General features: G+C 36.8%; 1 pseudogene; it reads left to right on the forward strand.

Moving 5' to 3' along the window:
• Nucleotides 1-14,931: 14,931 nt before the first annotated feature.
• On the forward strand, nt 14,932-15,126 carry LOC123231746 (annotated as a pseudogene).
• The last annotated feature ends 8,610 nt before the right edge of the window (nt 15,127-23,736 follow it).

The raw sequence follows: 23,736 nt of genomic DNA on the forward strand, positions 1-23,736 counted from the left end.
CATCTCATAAAGAAAACAGAAAGCTTCAGGTTGATATTTATTGAACTCAAGATAACTAGAGAGGTAACTTATGTCATTAATTCAGAACAGTAGCAGACCTTTAATGAGAAACACATTCCTGAAGGAAAATGACTTCTAAGATAATTTCATTTCTAGAATAACACTCAAACTTAATAGGTTTATAAAAAACACAGAAGGCATTCATTAAATGCTATAGATAGGCATTCTGAGACCCAACATGAATGATGTAAAAATAATTATTTCCAAAACTATTTTGATTTAATATTAAAGTGTCACCAATCATTCATTTTCATATGAGGAAAGAACATTTTAGATTGTTATCATCTTATCATGTGAGTTTATCATGTGATTTTTTAATGTAAATTTATCTGAGTTTTTGTTTTGGAGTTTAGGTTTTATATGAACATTGCCTTACAAAAATGAACAATATAGAAATATGTTTTACATGTGTAAGTGTTAAAATTAATGATTTGGCTAAATATATGAAAATTATAAATCTTTTATTTATAAAAGAGGTAGAAAGAGTGAAAGTACAAATAGGTAGAAAAGACATTAGCCTATCTAACTAACTATTGTTCCAGTGCTTGGCTGAGCCAGGACTTGTTAACCTTCAATCAGAATTAAACTATCTTCAGAAGACAGGAAGGGAAGCCAGCTATCCACTCACTCAAGACAATGACTGGAGCTGAAGTTGACTCCTGAGGCCTACTTTCTTCTTTCAGCTGACCTTCTTCTTTGAAGCCGACTTCCTTCTTGGAGTGACCCTCTTCTTGGAGTTCACTCTCTCCTTCTTGGAGTTCATTCTCTACTAGCCTCCTTCACCAGATTTCTTCACCAGCCTCCCTCCTCAGGAATTTTCATGGCTTTTATGGTGGTTTCCTGTCCCTGCCCCTTTTCATGGGGGCCAATGACAGTTTCCAAATTGTCTGAGTTCTCACCTTTGGAACCACACCTTTCTGAGTGTGTGAACTCTTAAATTTCTGGCTTGTTCTCACCTAGCATCAAGTAAGGTGTGAATTCACTAAGTGGTTTGTGAGCTCCTCTACCTAGTTCAAGATTGCCAAACAAAATGTTAACTAAGCAAAGAGAACAAAGGATTCCCTTTTCACAAATGTGAACTCAAAGAGAACCAAGAATTCCCTTTGACACATGATAATACATATATAACCCAGATTGAAATTTCTTGCCAGCTCTGGGAGCAGGAGAGAAGGGAGAGAAGGGAGAGGAGACAGTTTGGATCATATAACTTTGGAAAACTTATGTGAAAATTATAACATGTAATAGGAAAAATAAAATATCTTTATGAAAAATAAAAAATAAAATTAAGAGCTTATATCCTATAGCAAAGAGAGGAAAGTCAAAACAAATATAAAGTTTTATCATGTAGTATTGACACATTTTAGGACAGGACTTAATTGTTCACTCCATTGGAACATTAATGTTTTTCAGGGGTAAAAAAGTAACTAGAGAAGCAAGAAGCTGAGAGGAATATTTGGTAGAACACAGGAGTAGGGTAAATAAACAGAACTCTAGAATGTAAAAAATGAGGTAAGTATCTGTAGAAAATAGAAGATAAATTCCTGTAGAAAAAAAAAATGAGATAAATTCCTGTAGAAAGAAGACCAAGGGACCACAGGAAGTGGGTGTAATGAGCAGGCAAATCATAAAACAATAGCCATGTTTTATCTATCATTAATTTTCTATCACATATAAGAAAATACCAGGTCATTAAAAACTTAAGTGATAGAGACAATACTTTCCTATTTGTATGTTTATTTAAAATGTAGTGAATAAAATTTATTTTTAAAAATCCTAATATCCCAATACTCATTAGCTATGTTCTAAGGAAACGTTATCAATGTGGACCTATTCTTCCTCTGCCACATCCTTGGCCTTGGCCTTGGCCTCTCCCTCTGCCTGACCCTCAACCCCTGCTGCAACTTCTTCCTGCAACTACAAATATATTTCTATTTTGAATAAATTATTTAGAACATATATTGAGAAAGATCTAAGGTATTTTAAAATAATTAGTTTAAAATGTGACAAAATATTTTTATTGACAACACTCTAGAGCAATGATGGGCAAACTATTCCCCTCAGGCCAGATCCAGGCCCTAGTTTGCCCATCACTGCCTTAAGCAATTCCCTAATCACTACATCTGGATGTAAGGGCGTAGTGATTAGGGAATTGCTGAAAACACAGTAAATCAGAAACACATTAAAATATGTACAGTATGGGTGGGGGGAGTGTGGGGGGCGAAGGGGAAAGTAGGAGCATGAATCATGTAACCATGTTAAAAATGAATATTAATAAATGTTTAAATTAAAAAAAATATGTACAGTATCCTAGCTATCATAGTTCAGTGGAAAGATTAATACAGGTAGAAAATCTGTTTCTATGTTACATAAGACAAGTAAATTAACTTCTCTTTGGGTCTCAATAAATTTCCTCAGCTACAAAATGGTATTGATAACTTCCTCATTTCAAGGTGTTACATGAATCCAATGAAATTAGTTAATAGAATGTTTTGTAAAAATGTAAAGTCCTATAAGAAAGTAAAGTATCATTTCCTTTGCAGAAATTTAGTGGAACAAAATGCTGCCTCTGAAGATCACTGAGCTCTTCTCAAAGTAATAATATTTAAGGGTAACTGAGGTTCCAAATATAATGATATGAAACCATTCTTTAAAAATGCTGCAAGTAGAAAATGATAATATTCTTCATTTAAGATAATGAAGTCAAGAATTGAATTTTTCATGGTAACATGATGCAGTATTGCTCAGGGATGGAACATTGTGTAGGATTAATTTTTTGGTCACAGAAACGCTCAAAAACTAGAATCTTGAAGTCATAGACAGGATGGAATTTATGTCAAGGTTTTTAAGCAGGAATCAATCAAGTACTCAGTCATCAAGCATTTGTTAAGCACCTAGTACAGTGATGGCAAACCTATGACACATGTAGTCATTTTTGATGACATGCGGCTGCATACAGACAAGTATGGGGCCGCATGCTGAGGATGAAACATTTACTATAGTGTAATGTAGACACTCTGTGCACTATAGATGACATTTCTACCTGTATTAATTTACCTATTCTGGTTTATTAAATAGTTATATATTACAATTATACATTTTTGTTATTTAAACTATAAATATTGTGAAATTATGGTGTTTTTCTCAAAGTGACACACCACCTGAGTTATGCTCATTTGTTTGGCAAATTTTGGCATACCAAGCTCAAAAGGTTGCCCATCTGACCTAGTATGTACCAGGAGGGCAGCTGCTGATAAAGTAGATAGAGTGCTAGCTTGGAGTCAGGAAGACTCATCTGCCTGAGTTCAAATCCAGCTTCAGACTCTTATTAGCTAGGTGACCCTGGGGAAGTTTGCCTTAATTTCATCATCTGTAAAATGAACTGGAGAAGGAAATGGCAAACCACTCAAGTATATTTCTTTTTTTTTTTTTTAAACCCTTAACTTCTGTGCATTGTCTTATAGGTGGAAGATTGGCAAGGGTAGGCAATGGGGGTCAAGTGACCCGCCCAGGGTCACACAGCTGGGAAGTGTCTGAAGCCGGACTTGAACCCAGGACCTCCCGTCTCTAGGCCTGGCTCTCAATCCTCTGAGCTACCCAGCTGCCCCCTCAAGTATATTTCTTGAGAAAACTCCAAATGGGGTCATGAAGTATCAAATATGACTGAAATGACTAAACAACAACAAAATATATCCAGCCCTGGCAATACAAAGTCAAAATCCAAAATCAATGCTTTTTTTTTCCTTTTGCATTAATCATTTCCATTGACTATTATGATGTCCTGTGCTTTACTACAGACTTGATTTCATTAGTGTAGGAGACACCTGGGTTAAGGAAAACCCTACGAACTAGTACAAATTAGCAACTTCTTTGTAACTTACAGTTTCTTGGGACACTAAGGAGTTAAGTCACTCACCACACAGCTAGTATATGTTGGAGGGAAGATCTGACCCTAGGTCTTCTTGATTCTGAGGATAGCTCTGTGTTTACCACCTTCCTAATAAAGGTCTGATGAGCTGAAGTTCACATACATATCTTTAAAGTACTAAAGCAATGCAATTCACAGAACCTTGGAAAGAGCATTAGCTTCCCTCTCCCTGAAGGAGTCCAATAGACCTACAAGTGTGACCATTCAGTTAATGCTTTCACACTCCCATTGACAGGGAGCTCAGCGAGGTGTTGTGGTTGATATGGTGGTGGCTTTGGAGACAGGGACACTCAAGTTCAAATTCAGCCTAAGACACTTAATAGCTATTTGATCTTGACCTCATTTAAGGGCTGCCCATGATACATTCACAAAGACTGACCATGTACCAAGGCATAAAAACATGGCAGACAAGTGCAAAAGAGCAGGAATAATAAATGCAAACTTTTCAGATCATTTAAGTACTGCCAGCTTCAATGTCCTTATCTGTCAAATTGGAATAACAATAGCACCAATCTCTCAGAGTTGTTAGGAAAAATGAGATAAACTTTTCATGGCTACATAATTGCTAACTATTATTAGTTGTGTAAGGTAGCTCACTCTAGTCAGTTCTAATTGATGGAGAGTTCTTCCTTTATATAGTATAAAATTTCCCTTCCTGTTATTTCCAATTATTAGTCCTTGTTTTATTCTGTTACATATACATACATATGTATATAAAGTCAAGTTCTTCTACATTCCAGTCTTTCAATATTTGAAAAGAATTACTATTTCCTTTCCTTTTCTTTCCTCTCCTCCCACCTGATATCTTCTCTTTTCTGGGCTAAACATTTCTAATTCCTTTAATTATTCTTAAGATAGTGTGGTCTCCAGATCTTCCATTTTGGTCACCTTCCTCTAGGAAATGATCCAGTTGATCAATGTCTTACTTTTAAAAGAAGTGATCAGAACTAAATGTAATACTATAGCAAAGATTATAGATCCTTAATCCCTGATTTCAAATCTGCTCTGTTCTTGAGTTAATTCCACAGCCCTTCACTTTAATATCCCCCTCAGCCAGTGGTTAGTTGTTTATTCCCAATCTGACATTTATCATTATAACATACAGTAGTTATATTTAAAATATAAATATTTAAGTTTTGTTACCTATTTAAACAATTGTGACCATTCAGTTAATGCTTTCACACTCCCATTGATAGGGGGCTCAGCAAGGTGTTGTTTAAACAGTCATTCCCTTGCCTATCCTCCACAAAGAAAAATATCAGCTCTTGTGGTTTTATTCACAGCATAAAATGTAATGTCATTGCAGTTAAATCAATCACAATATGTAAGCTCCTTTAGGAACACTTGTGTATTATCCCAATCACCTATATAGCACATGGGGTCAGAGATTCAGAGTTAGATGGGATCCTTTTTACAAATGAGGAAACCGAAGCCTGAAAATCTATTCTGGAACCAAACATTAGAAGTGAGATTTGAATCCAAGTCCTTGGGATAAGGGGCACTGGCAATTTTCTCTGTACCAACAGCATGTACTTATATTAAATACTGAGGCTGAATGATTGATCATAATGCTACTAGTGAAGATCCTAGGGCGACCACCAAACAGCAAAGTACCCATCATTACCTGTCTTGGTTAGTTTCTGGCTTCGGTCACAAGGGAACATTCTTTTCCAAAGTCTTCCTATTTCCACAAATTGCTCCTTTCACTGCATTTACTATATTCTCAAACTATCAGACAAGTACACAACTAACCTTTATTATAATACAAAGGAATCCCAACTGAATTAGGTTACAAGCTTCCACTATATTTTTCTTGGCAAACACTTAAAACATTAAATCTTTTCCAGGTGTTTCCTTTTTACACTCCTTCCCTGCCTCCTCCCATCATCTAATCCTGTCTTGGGCTCTATGCCCTTTTATGACAATACACCATCATGTCAACAAGTACTTCCTCACTCTGTGAGACCTCTGAGTTCTTTTCTATCTGCACTCCTTATTATCACTTAACCAGGTCACTTAATTGGTGCCTTCTAGCCTCTAACTTCTCTACTAAATCTGATTTTCACTCTTCATTTATTAGGGGTAGAGACAAAGAAAGACAACAACAACAGGTTATAAGGAGCAAGGTGGAATGAAGCAGGTGTGCAGATAGAATCAAGTTACCTTCAAACATAAGCATATCCCAAGCTTCTCTCCTCTCTTTTGCCCTTTAGAAAGCTAAGCAGTGTAGTGAATTGAATACAGTACTAGATTTTAACTCAATTCAAATCCTCCCTTAGAAGCTAACTAGCTCTGGACCCTGGGCAAATCACTTATTGTCCTCAGCTTCAGTTTCCTTGTTTATAAAATGTTATAAACAAACAAACAAACAATAGAACCTACTTCCCATAACTGTGAGGATCAAATAAGATGACCTGTGTCACACATTAAATAAGTGCTTTTAATACTTTTACATTTATTTTTAAATAATACTTTTCAGAATGGATAATTACTCTAGCCCCTTCCTCTACTTCTCTTTATCCTAAGTTCTCAGTTCTCTTATTTTTCCAAACTCCTTGTTTCAATCAAGGTTTCCAAACTCCTTTCTAAAAAGCTCTTTTAGTTCTTCACAACTCTAGTGCTATCACCAGAATTATTAGCTTATTTTTTTTAAACTCTTACCTTCCATTTTGGAATCAATGCTGTGTATTGGTTCCAAGGCAGAAGAGTGGTAAGGGCTTAGCAATGGGGGGTGAAGTGACTTGCCTAGGATCATATAGCTGGGAAGTGTCTGAGGCCAGATTTGAACCTAGGACTTCCCATCTCTAGGCTTGGCTCACAATCCACTGAGCTACCCAGCTGCCCCCAGAATTATTAGCTTATTAAAAGAATCCTTATTTGTCTTTAAAATTTTATTTTTTCTCAATTACATGTAAACAAAAAATTTTAGCATTAAAAATTTTTTTGAATTTTATATTCTTTCCCTTCCTCTCCCCTATCTTGAAAATACAAGTAATTTGATATATATTATACATTGGCAGTCATGCAAACATTTCCATATTAGCCATGTTGCAAAAAAATGCAGATTTAAAAAAAGAATAATAAAGAAAAAAATTTTAAAGTTGGTGGCATTATGAACTGATTCATCCATTCTGGAGGGCAATTTGGAACTGTGCCCAAAGGACTATAAAACTGTGTATACCTTTTGATCCAGTAATACTACTACTAACTAGGTATGAATCCCAAAGAGATCATAAAAGAGGGGAAGGAGCTCCTTGTACAAAAATATTTATAGCAGCCATTTTTATGATGGCAAAGAATGGAAACTGAGGAGATGTCCATCACTTGGGAAACAGATGAACAAATTGTGGTATATGATAGTGATGGACTACTACTGTGCTTTAGAGAATGATGAACAGGATGATTTCAGAAAAAGCTTGAAAGACCTACTGAACTGATTTATACAAAGCAAAATAAGCAGAACCAGGAAAACATTGTACACGGTATTAGCAACATTGTATGATAATCAACTGTGAAAAACTTAGCAATTCTCAGCAATACAATAATCCAGAACAATTCTGAAGGATTTAGGACAAAGACTGCTATCCACCTCCAAAGAGAGAATTGTTAGTGTTGGAGTGCAGATAAAAGTATATTATTTTTCATATTAATTATGTTTTTATTTTGGGGATTTGTTTTTATGTGAATATTCTCTCACAACAATGACCAAATATGGAAATATGTTTTGCATAATACATGCATAACGCAGATCAAATTGCTTACCATCTCCTGGAGGGGAGAGGGAGACAATTTGGATCTTCTAACTTAAGAAAAGTTAGATGGAAAAATTACCCATTAGTTATACTTACTCTTCTACATGAATGAACTATCTTCTCTTCTGGACATTTAGCATTCTGAGAACATTTTTTATTTGATTTTCCTGAAAAATTCTTTGTTGGTAGCATGTGATAACTTGGTCATGTCTACCACATGCTTTTCCATAGTCTTTTCTTTGACCTATAAGTTTAATTCTAAAGAAATTGTGATGTTCTATGACTTTCGCATAGCATCAACATAAAAACACTGATGTTTAAAAAAATGGGCCTTTGTTTCAGAAAGTTTGAGGTCATTAAAATAACTGGATTTTGCCAGTGGTAAGACACCCCAATTTCTTCTTCCTAGGATGGAAAGACTAGGACTGTCCATCCGAGATTAAAAATATCTCTGTATATGTACACATTTGTATATATGTAACATACTAAAAAAAGGGATCTAAGAATTGTTTATCCAACTGTACTTTACAGACTAGGTAATAGGCATACTTCACTTGTTTTTTCCTGTGTTGATAGAGCAATATTTTTGGAGTAATTGTGGTTTTTACGAGGAAGTTCTGCAACATTCCAAAGCATAAGACAATCAGGGCAACATATGCAATAATTTGCATTTGTATAGTACTTTAAGATTTGCAAAGTGCTTTCCAAAAATTATCACATTTTATCCTTATAACAACCCCATTAGGTAGGTTCGATTATTAACCTCATTTTAAAGAGAAGGAAACTGAGGCATGTGAAGGTGAGATTAACTCTACCCTGCCCATTTTTAGATTTAAACACCAAAAGTGTACACACCCCATTTATCCTCGGGTAGGGGAGGTCTGTGACCCAAGGGTACAATAGTGAGTGACGAATCAGAATCAACTGACTGCCCCTTGGGCAGTCCTAAGCAAAACTGTAGCTATAATTGGTACATGTAAAGTTGGAGGAAAGCACAGAAAGTGATAAAAAGGAATGGTGTTTATAAATTGCAAGAACCTCCTGTGAAAAGGGTCTTTCCCCTTCAATTTGTCCCTGGAGGAGCTCTGGCTGAGGACCTTGGGCTGCTTTATATTTTTCCTTAGAACTACCATGTGGGTGAGTGAAAAAGGCTGACTCCCTTCTTTGGCTTTTTCCTGGAAGTACTAGCCTCTGGAGGAGTCTCCTCTTCTGGAAGAGGCCTCTTGGCTAAAAGCCTTGTTAACTGACCCTTAGGCCCTCTGGCTGGGGCTGCTGGAGCCCTGCTGGAGTAAACCAAGGTTTGAGCCCATAGTCTAGCTCATTAAGCTAGATCTCTTACTCTGCCCTCTTCTCATTTCCCTACTTTCACTCTTTTCCTCTATTTTATAAATAAATTGCAAAAAAAAATCATTTGGAATTAATTAATTAAATTCCTAGCAACTACCCTATTAAATATTCAGTCCAACCATAATAATTTTTCATAATTTACTCCCTTACAGGCAGGCAGAAGCTAAGTGATTTGCTCAGTATCACACAGCTAGTACACATCTGAGACTTATTTTGAACTCAGGTCTTCCTTATTCCATATCCAGTGCTTTCTTTATCTAATGCTAGTGGTCAAAAATATTACAGAGACAACTGAAGTACTTCCTCATGCATAGGGAATCTCCCTACCACTTAGATTCTATGCTAAACAAAATAAGCAAACACCTTTAAGCATATTTCTCTCTGTTTTATGATTTGTTTGCTATCAATAATCAGAGGATCATAAAACAGTTATCTCTGTTAACATCTTTCAAGGTATTTGTATGATTCTGATGAATAATGAGAAATACCTTGATGAAAGAGGAACCTTTTCTCAACCAAATCAAATGCTTTTTAAAAATCGTCAACACAACAAACCACAATTATTGTATTCTCTACAACTTTTAGTTAATTGTGTGATTAAAAGTGTCATCTCCTATAGAATATAATTTGTCAAAGTCTGCTTATTCCTTTCCTAAAACTTTATCAAGAGGTCCCCTATGACAAGAAGGAAAATGAATAAACATTTATTTACTGCCTACTATGTGCCAGGCACTGTGCTAAGAACTGGGAATGCCAAAGGAGACAAAAGATAATCTCTGTCTTCAGAGACCTCACAATGGGATGATAATATGAAAACATATTAAACAAGCTATATGCATGAATATTATTTCACTGGATCCTTATAACATTCCTAGGGGGTAAGTGCTATTATTAACCTCATTTTACAGATAGGAAAACTGAACAAAAATTAAGTGACTTACCCAGGGTCACATAGCTTGTTAGTGTATGAGACCACATTAGAACTCAGTTCCTGCTGACTCCAGGCCCAGTGCTCTATTCACTGGGTCACCAGCTGCCTCATAATATTCTAGGAGTAGACTATTCTCATAAAGATTTCAAATGGAAAGGTTGGTTCTATCAATAATCTTTCCTAACTGTCTGATTTAAGTAATATCAAATATCTATTTCACCTTCTACTCCATCCCCCCAAGTACTTCGTGTTCTCTCTTTTGAAGTGTCATTTCCAACACAGGTTTCTTCTACGTACCATAGTCTTCTTCAACTGTTTTTACCAGTGCTGATTTCTTTAGTGCTGTTTCTATTTCCTCATGTAGGCCATGGAAATCTGGGTTATTATAGTTCAGTGATTCCCAAAGTGGGTGCTACCTCCCCCTGGTGGGTGCTGCAGCAATCCAGAGAGGCAGTGATGGTGTTACACTTTTTTTGTATTACATTCTATTCTGAGTTCAATAAATAGTTTCATAATTTCCGGGGGGTGCTAAATAATATTTTTTTCTGGAAAGGGAGCAGTAGGCCAAAAAAGTTTGGGAACCACTGGATAGTTCAAATGTGTTGATTACACTGTCACAGATGAAGAAAAGAATTTCTAATAAAAATTTTGATCAATCTTTTCTTGTTTTTCTTTCTAGTTTGGATGATGAGGCTTAAATGATTCTCTTACCAAGTTTTTTGTAAACTTGGTTTTCCCTCCTATTCCCTGATCCTCATTGTTTTGTGAGGTAATATGGTTCAGAAAACTCCACTTTCCTCAATCTAATTCAACAATGATTAAAAGTAGCCTGCTGGATATTGGGAATATGAAGACAGAAACAAAACAGTACCTGCCTTCAAGGAACTTAAAATCTATCCTATTCAGGAAGATATTATAAATAAATTTATGGTCTCAGAGTGCTGCTCTTGGCTACCCTCTCTCCTCAAATAACAAAGAGAGTAAATGTTTACTGGCTTAGATGGTTTCTAGGTTCTATAGGTCTCATTATGGCAATTATTTTATATAAGTTAAATAGCTTAGGAAATTAATGGGCTGTGAATGTATGTTCTCTTATCTCCCCAATTTTTGGAATCAATAGCTTGTTTAAATTTGATTTGCTTCAATTGCATGCCTTATTTTCTCACGTACATTCTTCCTTTAATGATTCTGATCTCTGCTATAATAAGTTGATGCTTAAATTGTAAACAGACAGCTAAATCACAAAGGTAGTCAATTGTTTCTGATTTAAGATATAATCAATTTCACTTTTTGATCCTATCTGGAACTTGCCATGGCCAATGCTTCCTGTCTCTTTTCTTGAAAAAAGGTATTTGTGATTGATTATGCATGACCCTTATTTCTTACATGCCTTATTTCTTACAGGTGAATCAAGTTTTTCAATATGTTTTTTTCACCATCCTTCTCCAAGTCCACCTTCATACTGAAGTGTGGAAAGTTTCCAAATATTGAAATATATGCTGATTTTAACTTAAAATTGAATTTTTGAATTTGAATTTTTATTGATGTCTTCACTTTTTATATCATTAATATTTCTCCCAACATCCCTTCCCTCACAGAGAGCTATCTCATATAACAAATATTTTTAAAGAGAAGAAAAGAAAAAAAAGAGCTGATTTTAATTTGAAATTTTAACTTGATTTAATTTTAAGTTCTCCCTAGAATTTCTCTACTTTTTTATCCTTTGCAATAGAAACTAGTGCATAAGCTATAATTATCTTCATAGTGTTCTTTTTTGCAAATGCTTTTCATGAATACTGCGAGATCAGATGAACAAGTGTTAAGTAATGTTTTTTGTTGCCTCTGAATGCACAATAAAACTGACTCCATCAACCACTTGTAATGTGTTCATATTCATGGGACAAGGATGTTACATACAGAACATCAACACTTAAGTTCAAGTCTGGAGAAGGTATAGAGCCCACAAAATACTCAGAACTCTGCTGCCCCCCATTCCCCCACTCTGTAACAAGCACTGCAGAAATGGAAGAGGATCACAAAGGACTGGGGGCCATTTCTATTTGTTCTGTGTTTTATATGTAGCCATCACCAAGTGACCAGTCTATTAGTAATAAGCTTCTTTGTACTTGAGCCTGATTCTCTGAAAGCAAACAGTATTTGTGGCTAGTATCATCCTCAAAACCTTTTCAATGTGTTCCAAATGCTCCCAAGATTATGCTCCACTAATTCTTCTAGAATTTAGTGTCACCTCTGTACCATGATGGAGCATAAGAAGGTAATCATAAACTCACATTTCTATAACAAACATATAGTAAAAATATAATTAGATTGAAGAATGAGGCAAGAGAAAAAATAAATGCTTGATAATTTTAAAAAGACATAATAAGAATTTGGAATTAGATCTTAAATGTAAATTTTAGAGTTAATTTAATTTAGATGTGATATTTAACACAAAATAATTTGCCACATAAAGTACTATTCATAATATAATAAAAATTTGGCAAATACCTCCTACTTCCATTTTGTTTTACAACTAAACTAGTGAGGAGTATCCTAAAGAATTCTTGGTTTTCTCTTTCCTTTATCTAAAGCCCTAAAAGATCCTTAGCCAATCCAAAGAAAGGGCATAATTGAGAGGTACTCGATCAAAATCTTCCCAACCAAAAGTTTTATCCTAATACACACAGAATCTGATATCTAAAACATATAGGAAATTGACACATATATAAAATGCCATTGGTCAAAGGATATGAACAAATAGTTCTCAAAAGAAGAATTGCAACTATATAAGGGCAACTAGATGGCACAACGGATAATGTGCCAGACCCAGACTCTAGAAGACCTGAGTTCAAGTCCAGCCTCAGAAGTTCTGGCTGTGTGACACTGGCAAGTCACTTAACACTGTTTGCCTCAGTTTCCTTATCTACAAAATGAGCTGCAGGAGGAAATGGCAAACCATTCAATACCTGCCAAGAGAACTCCAAATAGGGTCACAAAGTCACAACTGAATAACAACTAAACAACCATATCAAGATTGCTCTATCACTCTATTAGTTTTACAAATCAAAACAATTCTGAGGTTTCACCTTATACCTAGCATTTGGACAAATATAACAAAATGAGAGGAATAGTTGATATTAGTGTAGTTGTAGAAAGATACACCACTACTAATACAATGTGAGCGAAACTAAGAATCAGTCTAGCCATTGATACAATGCTAAGAAAGTGACTAAAATGTCCATATCCTCTGCCCTAGAGATTCTACTGCTAGGCACTTACTTCAAAAAAGTTAATAACAAAAGGAAAAGCCCCCTTTTACCACACTATCTATAGCAGCACTTTTTTTTTACAGTAACAAAGAACTAGAAATAAAGTAGATAGAAAGAAGGTGGAGCTAATATGGCAGAGTAAGGCAAGAACTAACCTGAGCTCTCTCAAATTCCCTTCCAAACAACTTGAAAATTACACCTCAAAATTAATTCTGAAGTGGTAGAACCAACAAAAGGATGGTGGTAACATAAGAAAAACAACTGCTTGAACGCATGGGTTGGGGTGGACATGATTGGGGATGTAGACTCGAAACTACCACACCAATGCAACTAACAACAATTTGGAAATAGGTCTTGATCAATGACACATGTTAAAACCAGTGGAAATGTGCATCGGCCATGGGAGGGGGGAGAGCGGGGGGGGGGGTGAAGGGGAAAGGAGGAGCATGAATCATGTAACCATGTTAAAAATGAATATTAATAAATGTTTAAAAAAAAAGGATGGTGGTGAAACAATTTTCTTTCCCAAGACAACTTAGAAGGTTGACAGGAAAGGTCTATCTCATTGAGGTAAGAGTGGAGCAGAATCCAACCCAGACAAACCAGCACCAGGCTTTACCCCAGCAAGCCAACAGCAAGACTTCTTGCCCTCGTGCAAGCCAGCAGTGAGGCCCTAAGTCTGATAGCAGTAGGCTCCATTCCAGCAACCCAGTGCATGCCTTGGGAACAAATAAATTAGCACCAATGACTTCCAGAGATCTCAGCCCACAGTCTGTAAGAGGGTCAGACAACTAGTCAAAGGAGTTTATTGGTGACATTTTCCTGAAAAATGGGTATAAGACTCTGCTGCATTGCCCAAACAGGCATCTGGATCAGATGCTGTCAGACCCTAGTCACTCAAGAGGAGGAAGAATACTAGCACACTAGAGTGGGAAGCTATAAGGAAGCAGGTATCCTGGTCACAGATCCAGAGCAGAAAAACGTGCTTCTGGTCACTTGAGAAGAGAGTACACACTAAGAGAACAGTGACTATACTTCTCTTTAGATCATACCACCTTTGAAAAACTGAAAACTTATAAAGTTCCTAGAATTAGCTCTGAAAATAGCAACATGAAAAACCTGAAGCTTGGGATAATTTCCCCTCCACCCCAGGAACAGAGTCCAATTTTAAAACAAATATAAAAGTCAATAAATAAGCTGGGAAAATGAGCAAAAAACAGCTGATCACAGAAAGTTAACTATGATGATAGATCAAAATACAAACTCAGAAGAAGACAACAATGTCAAAATGGTTACATGATGAGCTACAAAGAAAAATGTGAATTAGCATCAGCCCCCCCCCCAAGATCTCATAAAAGCACTCAAAAACTATTTTTAAAATCAAATAAGAGAGGTAGGAGAAAAGTTGGGAAAAGAAATGAGAGTAATGATGGAAAATAATGAAAATAGTCAAAAAGTTGGTAAAAGGAAGCACAAAAAAAATTGGAAAAGATATATAGACATTCACTGAAGAAAAAGACTCCTGAAAACTAGATTTAACCAAATAAAAAAGAAAGTCCAAAAGTTCACTGAAGAAAATAATTTCTTGGCCTCTTCTGCCTATTGCTCCAAAAGGGTTATGTGGCTAGAGGTAGCAGAGGTCTCACTATGTCTGCCATTTTCAACTTTCAAAGCTCACTGACAATTTTGTTGTACCTGTGGATACATCCAATCTCAGACCTCTTGGACAAAACAAAATTGGACTGTTAGTTATATTTTGGGAGTGTGCCAGAATTGGCAAATAAAAATTCCTATGTAGCAGCTTGCTATATAGTAATAGCTTTCAGCATCTTGTTTGTCTAGTAGCTGTAAAATGCCAGAATTTAATTCCTATTAGATTTCTATAGAAAAAAGACTTTGCTACAGAAAACAAAGGTAAGAATGATTATTGACCCTTTCAGCTGTATACCTTGACTGAAAGATGCCTAGTTGCTGTTCTCAATTATATGTCCAAGGGTTATTCTTTATAAACAACTAAGATGCATCTGTTAATACCAAAACAGATTGTTATCTACATAATGATTAACCTTATGTATAGTTCTGCCACTTCAATGAAATGTCATTCTATTGATCTATAGGAGGTATTTCTATTGCATACAGTAGAAAACAAACTTGGTAAATGATTGCTGAAGTTTACTTTCTATATGATTCAAGGAATTGTGTCCTTATATGAGAACATTTTTATAACCAACATTTTTTATTTGAGAAAAATGGTTGAACATTATGCAAGGGTTCATAAAAATTACATTTGTATCTAATAATGCATTAAACATGTTTTCCCTGTATAAATCAATTTGTACTATTTTATATAAAGCTTACTATATTTTCCAACTTTATGAAGTCAGTCCATGCAGTACATATACACAAAAACTGTTAAGATTGTATGTAAGAAATATGCAGTTTTCTCCAGCCATACCACTGCTGAGTTTGTACCCCAAAGAAATAGTAGGGAATATACGTGTACAAAAAATATTTATAGCTGCGCTTTTTATAGTGGCAAAAAATTGGAAAATGAGGAGGTGTCCATTGATTGGAGAGTGACTGAACAAATTGTGGTGTCTGATGATGATGGAATACTATAGTGCTGAAAGGAATGATGAACTGGAGGAATTCCATGTGAACTGGAACAAACTCCAGGAATTGATGCAGAGCAAAAGGAGCAGAACCAGGAAAACATTGTACACAGAGACTGATATGCTGTGGCACAATTGAATATAATGGTCTTTTCTACTATGTAAGGATGAGGGATGGGACAAAAAGAGCCAGAAGAAGGCCACTGATGACAGTTACTGACAGTTGGGACCAGAGAGGATGCTGGGAGGGCTCTGGAGGAGGAAAGAGGAGAAAAGAACTTCTGGCAGAGGACTGAGAGAGGAGAGGAGGAGAACATCTCAGCTCAGATCCAGTCCTGAGGGCTTCCTGAGGATCTTTCATTGGACATTGAAACCTGGATTCCATGGTCAAAGATTCCATCGCATCTTACCCAGCAAGACTTCGATCATAGAGTCACATAAGTGTTTGGACTCCATTTTGGGAGCCATCTCTTAGGCTTCTTCTCCCATTACCCAACCTTGCTGAGAGACCCTTTCCAGTTTGACTTGCAATTATAGAAAAGGATAGAAATAGGAAATAGAAATAGAAACCGAAGAAGAGGTGAGGGGAGACATTTAGGAATGGGAATCCCAAAGGTTCCCACCCAAGTGATGGACCCCATAGAAATAGAGAAGAGGGCACCCCAAAATCCCTCTGCCCTTCACCCCTTTTCCCAACCCCTAAATTTCAAATATTAAAAGCCATTCATTAGTCAGATAGCGTTCCAGAGTGCCTGAGAGACGAGGGGGAGTGAATTATAGCTTGGTCTGGCTGCCTCCGTCTTGGAGCCAGACCACCTGCTGTGAAGTTGATTGACCTTGGGGGAGGCTTGTGTGAACCCTGCCCTCATTCAGAATCGGATTGGGGTCTCCCATTCCTCATCTTATAGGGAAGCCTTACCCCAAATCCAGTTTAGGGGTGACACCCCCTCAAAGTCTCTGTAGTGTATAATTGGCAAGGCAGGGAGAGCTAGAAGAGAATCTCACTTCATAGACTTTCTCTATCTCCCCTTCTATCATAAAATTGGTTGCAGGCTCTCATTATTCTTATAACTAGCAGCAGTGCAATGATCCAGCACAATTCTGAGGGACTTATGAGAAAGAATACTATCCACATCCAGAGAAAGAACCATGGGAATTGAAATGCAGAAGAAAAACATATGACTGATCACATGGTTTGATAGGGATATGATTGGGGATGTTGACTTTAAATGATCACTCTATTGCAAATAGTAATAATATGGAAATAGGTTTTGAACAATGATACACATAAAACTCAGTGGAATTGTTAGTCAGCTCCAGAAGGAGGGAGGGAAGGAGGGAGGGAAGAGGGTAGGGAAAGAATATGAATCATGTCACCATGGAAAAAAATTCTAAATTAAATAAGTAAATAAATAAATTTAAAGAGTAAAATAAAAAAGAAGGAAATAGGCAGTTTTCTGATGAAGAAATCAAAGCTATCAATAATCTTATAAAAAATGTTCTAAATCCCTCTTGATTAGATAAATGCAAATTATAACAACTCTGAGGTTCCACCTTATGCCTATTGAATTGGTCAACATGTCAATAAAGGAAAATAATAAATGTTGGAGGGAATGTGGCAAAATTAGGACACTAATGCATTGCTGATAGAGTTGTGAACTGATCCAACAATTCTGGAGGGCAATTTGGAATTATGCCCAAAGGGCTATAAAACAATGCATACTCTTTGATCTAGCAATACCACTACTAGGTCTAGGGGAGGAATACTATTATAAGAAGGAGAGGAAAAGAGTGTTAATAGGTAATACTTAATCCTTACTCTCAATGGAATCAACTCTGAGAAGGAAGAGCAGCTAGATCCATTGGGATATTGAATTATATCTTACCCTACGGGGAAAGTCAGAAGGGAAAAACCAAGGAGGGTAGTGGGGCGAGGAGTTCAAAAAGGGATGGAAAGAGAAGGGGAGGGAATTTAACAATCCTAAAAAAATTAATAAGAGGGGTACAGGAAGGGAGGGAGTGGAAGGGGAAGTAAACTGAAGAATAGGGATAGGGGGTCTGATTAAAAGCAAACCACTGGGGGGCAGCTGGGTAGCTCAGTAGATTGAGAGTCAGGCCTAGAGATGGGAGGTCCTAGGTTCAAATCCGGCCTCAGACACTTCCCAGCTGTGTGACCCTGGGCAAGTCACTTGATCCCTATTGCCCACCCTTACCACTCTTCCACCTAGGAGCCAATACACAGAAGTTAAGGGTTTAAAAAAAAAAAAAAGAATTATTGGGCTACTTGAAATCCATGATCAGAAAAAGAGCCTTAAACTTTTGGGTCAGGGACTCACTATTTGATAAAAATTATTATGAAAACTGTAAATAGCATGGCAGAAACTAGGCATAGGTCAACATCTTACACTGTATAACAAAAAAAGGTTAAAATGGGTACATGATTTAGACATAATGATCTCATCAGCAAACTTGTGGAGCAAGATCTATGTTAAAGCTGTAGATAAGGGAAGGATTTGACTAAATGAGAGCATTATGAAATGCAAAACGGACAATTTTTATTATATTAAATTAAAATGTTTTTGCACAACAAAGACAATGCAACAAAGATTAAAAGGCAAGCAGAAAACCGTGGTGGGGGGGATTTAAAGCAAAAGTCTCTCGTAAAGGTGTGAATTCTCAAATTTATAAACAACTGTGTGATTTTGTACGACTATGAGACAAGGAATGAACAATTGCTGAAGAAGTGAAGTTGAGGAATACTCAAAGGGTAGACTGCAATATATTACATAGAAGGAATTATGCAGAAGTAGTACAAAGAATATCACCAAAGAAATGTATGATTAAAGAAAATGGGTTAGTCATGTAAACAAGGGGTAAAAAGGGATAACAGAGAGACAAATTCTGTATCATTTGGCACACATTCTCTAAATGTAAATAGAACCTAGAAAGTTTCCTAGCACTCTGAGTGGATCCTTGAATAAATGGAAGCAAGTATGTGTTATTTGAATAGACTTAGTGTTATATTCATAATCTGGGAAGTGATAGATACTGACAGGGATAGCAGTTGGAAGACTCATGTTCCCAGGTGCCGTGAGCCAGGGGCAAATGTAGGTTGGCCCTACTATATAAATACCCCTAATGGCCGCTTTGAGGCAAGTTTCTCTGGAGGTCTCTAGAAAGGAGTTGCTGGACTGGGAAATCTTGGAGTGTGTGATTGAAGGGTGGCAGGGAGGTCTATGAAGAAGAGGCAGGAATATCTCTGAAGCTATTTCCTGATAGACTGTGAGACCTAGTGATATCGAGAAAGCTGAAATAATAAGATCATCAAAATAGCTGCATCAATAGCTTCCCTATTCTCTGGCTTGGCTGTGGCCAGGTCTGGCCAGATGGAGTGGGAGTGAGCAAATCTCCAGTTTCACCTGATCAATAGTCTCCAGTCCTGATTGTCAACTAGTTTATAGATCAATAGGGTCTCTAATCTCCAATCCTTGTCCTTGTTATCCTTTCCCTGAGTATAGATAAAGAGTGTTCAACAAGTACCTTCCTGAGTGGTTTATATCATGGACATTGGGAAGGGAGTCAAACGCAGTCGGATCCTAAACGTCATCAAAGGCAAATCAATAGCCCAATACTAATCTATCTAACCCCAGCTTGGACCTGGATAGGTTACCCATCTATCTAAACTCTCGAGGGTCCTTGCTTGGGCAGCTGTTATAAAGAAGGGAATAACTTATAGCAGCAGTCAGGGTGACAGGAGTAGGTGTTCCTCCCACCAACTGCAGCTGAGGAGATCATAGATACACATCATCAACATCATTGTACATCTATACATCTCCTTTGGACCCCTTTTATTTATAACATTAGGAAATTCAAAGTCTCCTGTTGAAAGAAAGAACTAAATCTTTTTTAGCAGATCACAGAACTTTAAGTTATACCATGCTATACACAGAAGTATCTGTATACTTAACAGACATTGAAGCATAAATTTTGATTTGGGAGGGCCTATCTTAAGAGATCCTCTGAACTAAACCTCTGATTTGGCAGATGAGGAAACTAAGGCCCAGAGAGAGTAAGTGACTTGCTCAGGGTTACACAGGTAGCAGCACAGACGTTATTTGAACCCAAGTCTTTTGACTCCAAATGAAGTCATCTTTTTCACTATACCATACTGCCTCCCATCTTAGTCATTATCATTGTCCTTCTCCAACCCCTTTTCTCTGAACCCCCCTCCCATACTATATAAAACACTATAAAATATTAAAGCTGTAAAGTACCTTAGTGATGGCCAACCTTTTAGAGGAGTGCTGGGTCCCACCCCCACCTCCTAGACTGAGTGCTATGCTTGTTCCCCCAGACCACATACCATGCCCTTCTCCCCTACCAAATGCTGGCCATGCCCTGCCCCCCCTTACCCAACATAGGGAACGAAGAAAGTGCTCCCATTTGGCCCATGGGCAGAGGGCCTGGTGACCTGAGGAATGTCTTCAGTTAGTTAGAGAGGGGAAGGGGAGTGGTCTGAGCACTCCACTCCCCTCCAGCTTTGCCTCCTGTGAGCCACCCATCTTACCCGCTGTGTGCTTCCATTGGGCTGCTGGGCAGAGGGGTGGATGATGTGAGAAAATATTGTCAGTTGCAGTGGAGAGGGGGAGGGGAGCAGCTCTACCCGAGTCCCTCTGCCTTCCTAATAACAAACTCTGGTGGGAGGGAAGTGCCCACAGAGAGTGCTTTGCAGGCTATCTTTGGTGCCCATGCCATAGGTTCACCATCACTGAACTAGTATAACTTCTCCCTTTTATGGATGAAGTTCATAGAGATCAAATGACCAGCCCAAGGTCATTCTGCTTCAGGAATATTATTATCAGAAGAACTTAAAGGAAAGAACAGTAATTGCTTTATAGAAATCCATAGGGAAATTTTTCTAAATGGTGAAACGATTTCATATTATGACAAAAAAGATCACACAGAATCAGCTAGATGTCTAGCAAAACAATATTTCTTAATGCTTTCAGAAAAAAAATTTCACTAAAAATTCACCTGCTTCCCTCTTCTTAGGTTTAACTTTGGGCCTAACATCTACAAGAAGTATATCCAAGGGCAAACTATCTGGCAAAATTAAGTATCTAATGTTATTTCCTTGACTACTCAATGTTTCCAGTTGTACAGACTCTGTTTTTCAGTGTCACTTTATATATTCATACTGACATCTACTCCTGGGAAAACCAAAACAGAAGCAGAAGATCAGAATCATGAACAATTCTGTCCCCTTTAGTTTTCTTGTTTTAATGGATCACTTATGCTGTATATTTAAAATCATAAGTATGGTAAAACAATTTTTTTGTAAAAATATTTTATTTTACCAATTACATATAATAACAATTTTCCACATAAGTTTTTTGAAGTCATAAGATCCAAATTGTCTCCTTCCCCATTCCCAGAGATGGTAAACAATTTGATGTGGGTTATACATGTATTACCCTGCAAAACCTATTTCCATATTGTTCATTGTTGTAAGAAAATACTCATATAAAACCAAAAACCCAAATAAACTAAAGCAAAAAATAGTATGTTTTGGTTTTGATCTTCATTCTGATTCCAATAGTTCTTTCTCTGGAGATGGATGGAATTCTTTGTCATAAATCCTTCAGAATTTTCCTGAATCATTGTATTGCTGAGAGTACCTAAGTCTATCACAGGTGACCATTCTATAGTATTGCTGTTAGTTACTATATACAATGTTCTCCTGGTTCTGCCTATTGCATCAGTTCATGTAGGTCTTTCCAGCTTTCTGAAATCATCTTGTTTATCATTTCTTACAACATAATAGTAGCCCATCACTATCATATACCACAATTTGTTTAGCCATTCCCTAATTGATGGACATCCCCTTAATTTCCAATTTTTTGCCATCACAAAAGAGAAGCTATAAATAGTTTTTGTAAAGTAGGTCCTTCTCCCACTTAAAATTTTTTTTTCCTTTGGGATCTAGACCTAGTAGTGGTATTATTAGATCAAAGTGTACTGTTTTAGATGTACTGTTTTATAGCCCTTGGGTCATAATTCCAAATTGCTCTCCAGAATGGTTGGTTGGATCAGTCACAACTCCACTGACAATGTATGTAATAAATAAAAGGTGGTCTGGAGGCCCATCACCAAATTTATAGGCAATTATTGAGAGAGAGACAGACAGAGAGACAGAGAGACAGAGAGAGACAGAGAGAGACAGAGACAGAGACAGAGACAGAGACAGAGACAGAGACAGAGACAGAGACAGAGACACAGAGACAGAGACAGAGGTATCAGCCTAACTAGAACTGATTCTTCATTTGGCTGGCTAAGGCCCTGACCCTGGAAAGCTGTGCCTGAATAGCTTAGAGATCAATTGCAGGTCAAAAGTCTCCAAGCTAAAAGGAAGAGAGATTCCAGCATGCTACTCACCCAGGTTTAAGGACCCTCCTTGCCCACTACCTTTCAAATGTCATGTTGTCTTTCCTTCCCTGAAGACATTCCTCTGGCTCTTTCCTGTTCACTTGGGATGCCTGCCCACAGTGATGTTGTCATTCACACTGATGTCAGAGGATGCCAGGAGATACCCACTAATGACACCAAGTAACACCATTCCTCAGAGTGGAGGTATTTTACTTCACACATGCATCAGTGTCCCAATTTTGCCACATCCCCTCCACACATTTATCACTTACCTTTACTACCATATTGGCCAATCTGACAGGTGTGAGGTGGTACCTCAGCATTGTTTTAATTTGCATTTCTCTAATCAATGGTGATTTAGAACATTTTTCATATGATTAATGATAGTTTTGATTTCATCTGAAAACTGCTTGTTCATATCCTTTGACCATTTGTCAATTGAAGAAGGACTTGTACTCATAAATTTGACTTTGTTCTCTACATATTTGAGAAATGAGACCTTTATCAAAGAAATTTGTTATAAAATTTTTTCTGTTTATTTCCCCTCTAATCTTATTAATTTTGGTTTTATGTTTACAAAACCTTTTAAATTTAATAACCAGTTTCTTCTAACCAGTCAATAACTCTTTGCTTAATTTAATAATTCTGAATTTGTCCTGTTCCTACCATAATGTCCTTAATTCTAACCTAGATATCAAACTTTCCTGTACTGCAGTTTGAAGTAAGGAAGCAAAATGCACCTTCACAACATTTCCAAGAACAGAGACTAAATAAAACATTATTTGTCCTATTTCTTTATGACTAAATCTTATTTTGTTTCAATGATATAGATCAAAATGACCAACCAATGGAATTATGTAATATCTTTGCTTTGCTTTCCGTTTCCTGCCTATCTTTTGGCTATTTTGTCAGATTCTAAGGTGGGAGGTAAGGCTTTAAAAAGAAAAAAACTAAAGGAAAGAGAGGTGAAATAGACCTGAAGTTCAGATGAACTAGTCAGTCCCCCAATTTTTCAGTAGTTTTTATGAATTTGACAGGTGACATCTTGTCAAAGCTAAGTTCTCAGGTTCATACCTCCATACCTGTGATTGTTTCATGCACCTGGGGTTCATTCTTCAATTCAATAGTTACAGTTTCATGGTTCAATTTCATCAAAAATCTGAAAATTTAAAAATATAAAATGTAGCCAAAGCCAATGTAAGTCAACTATAGTCTATTTTTCATCTCTACAGAGAAATGACTATATATATAGATATATAGATATATAATTCATCTGCAAAAATTACTACAGTTATCCTTCCACATAATGTCTTTCTATATAGAAAACCAATGAGCATAAGAAATTAAATGGGAATTTTGGAGGAGTTTTGTGGAAGATAGCAAAAGCCAGCAGATAGCACAGGAAAAAGTTTAG

This window comes from Gracilinanus agilis, chromosome 1, assembly GCF_016433145.1.
Source record: "Gracilinanus agilis isolate LMUSP501 chromosome 1, AgileGrace, whole genome shotgun sequence".
NCBI classification, from domain to species: Eukaryota; Metazoa; Chordata; class Mammalia; order Didelphimorphia; family Didelphidae; genus Gracilinanus; species Gracilinanus agilis.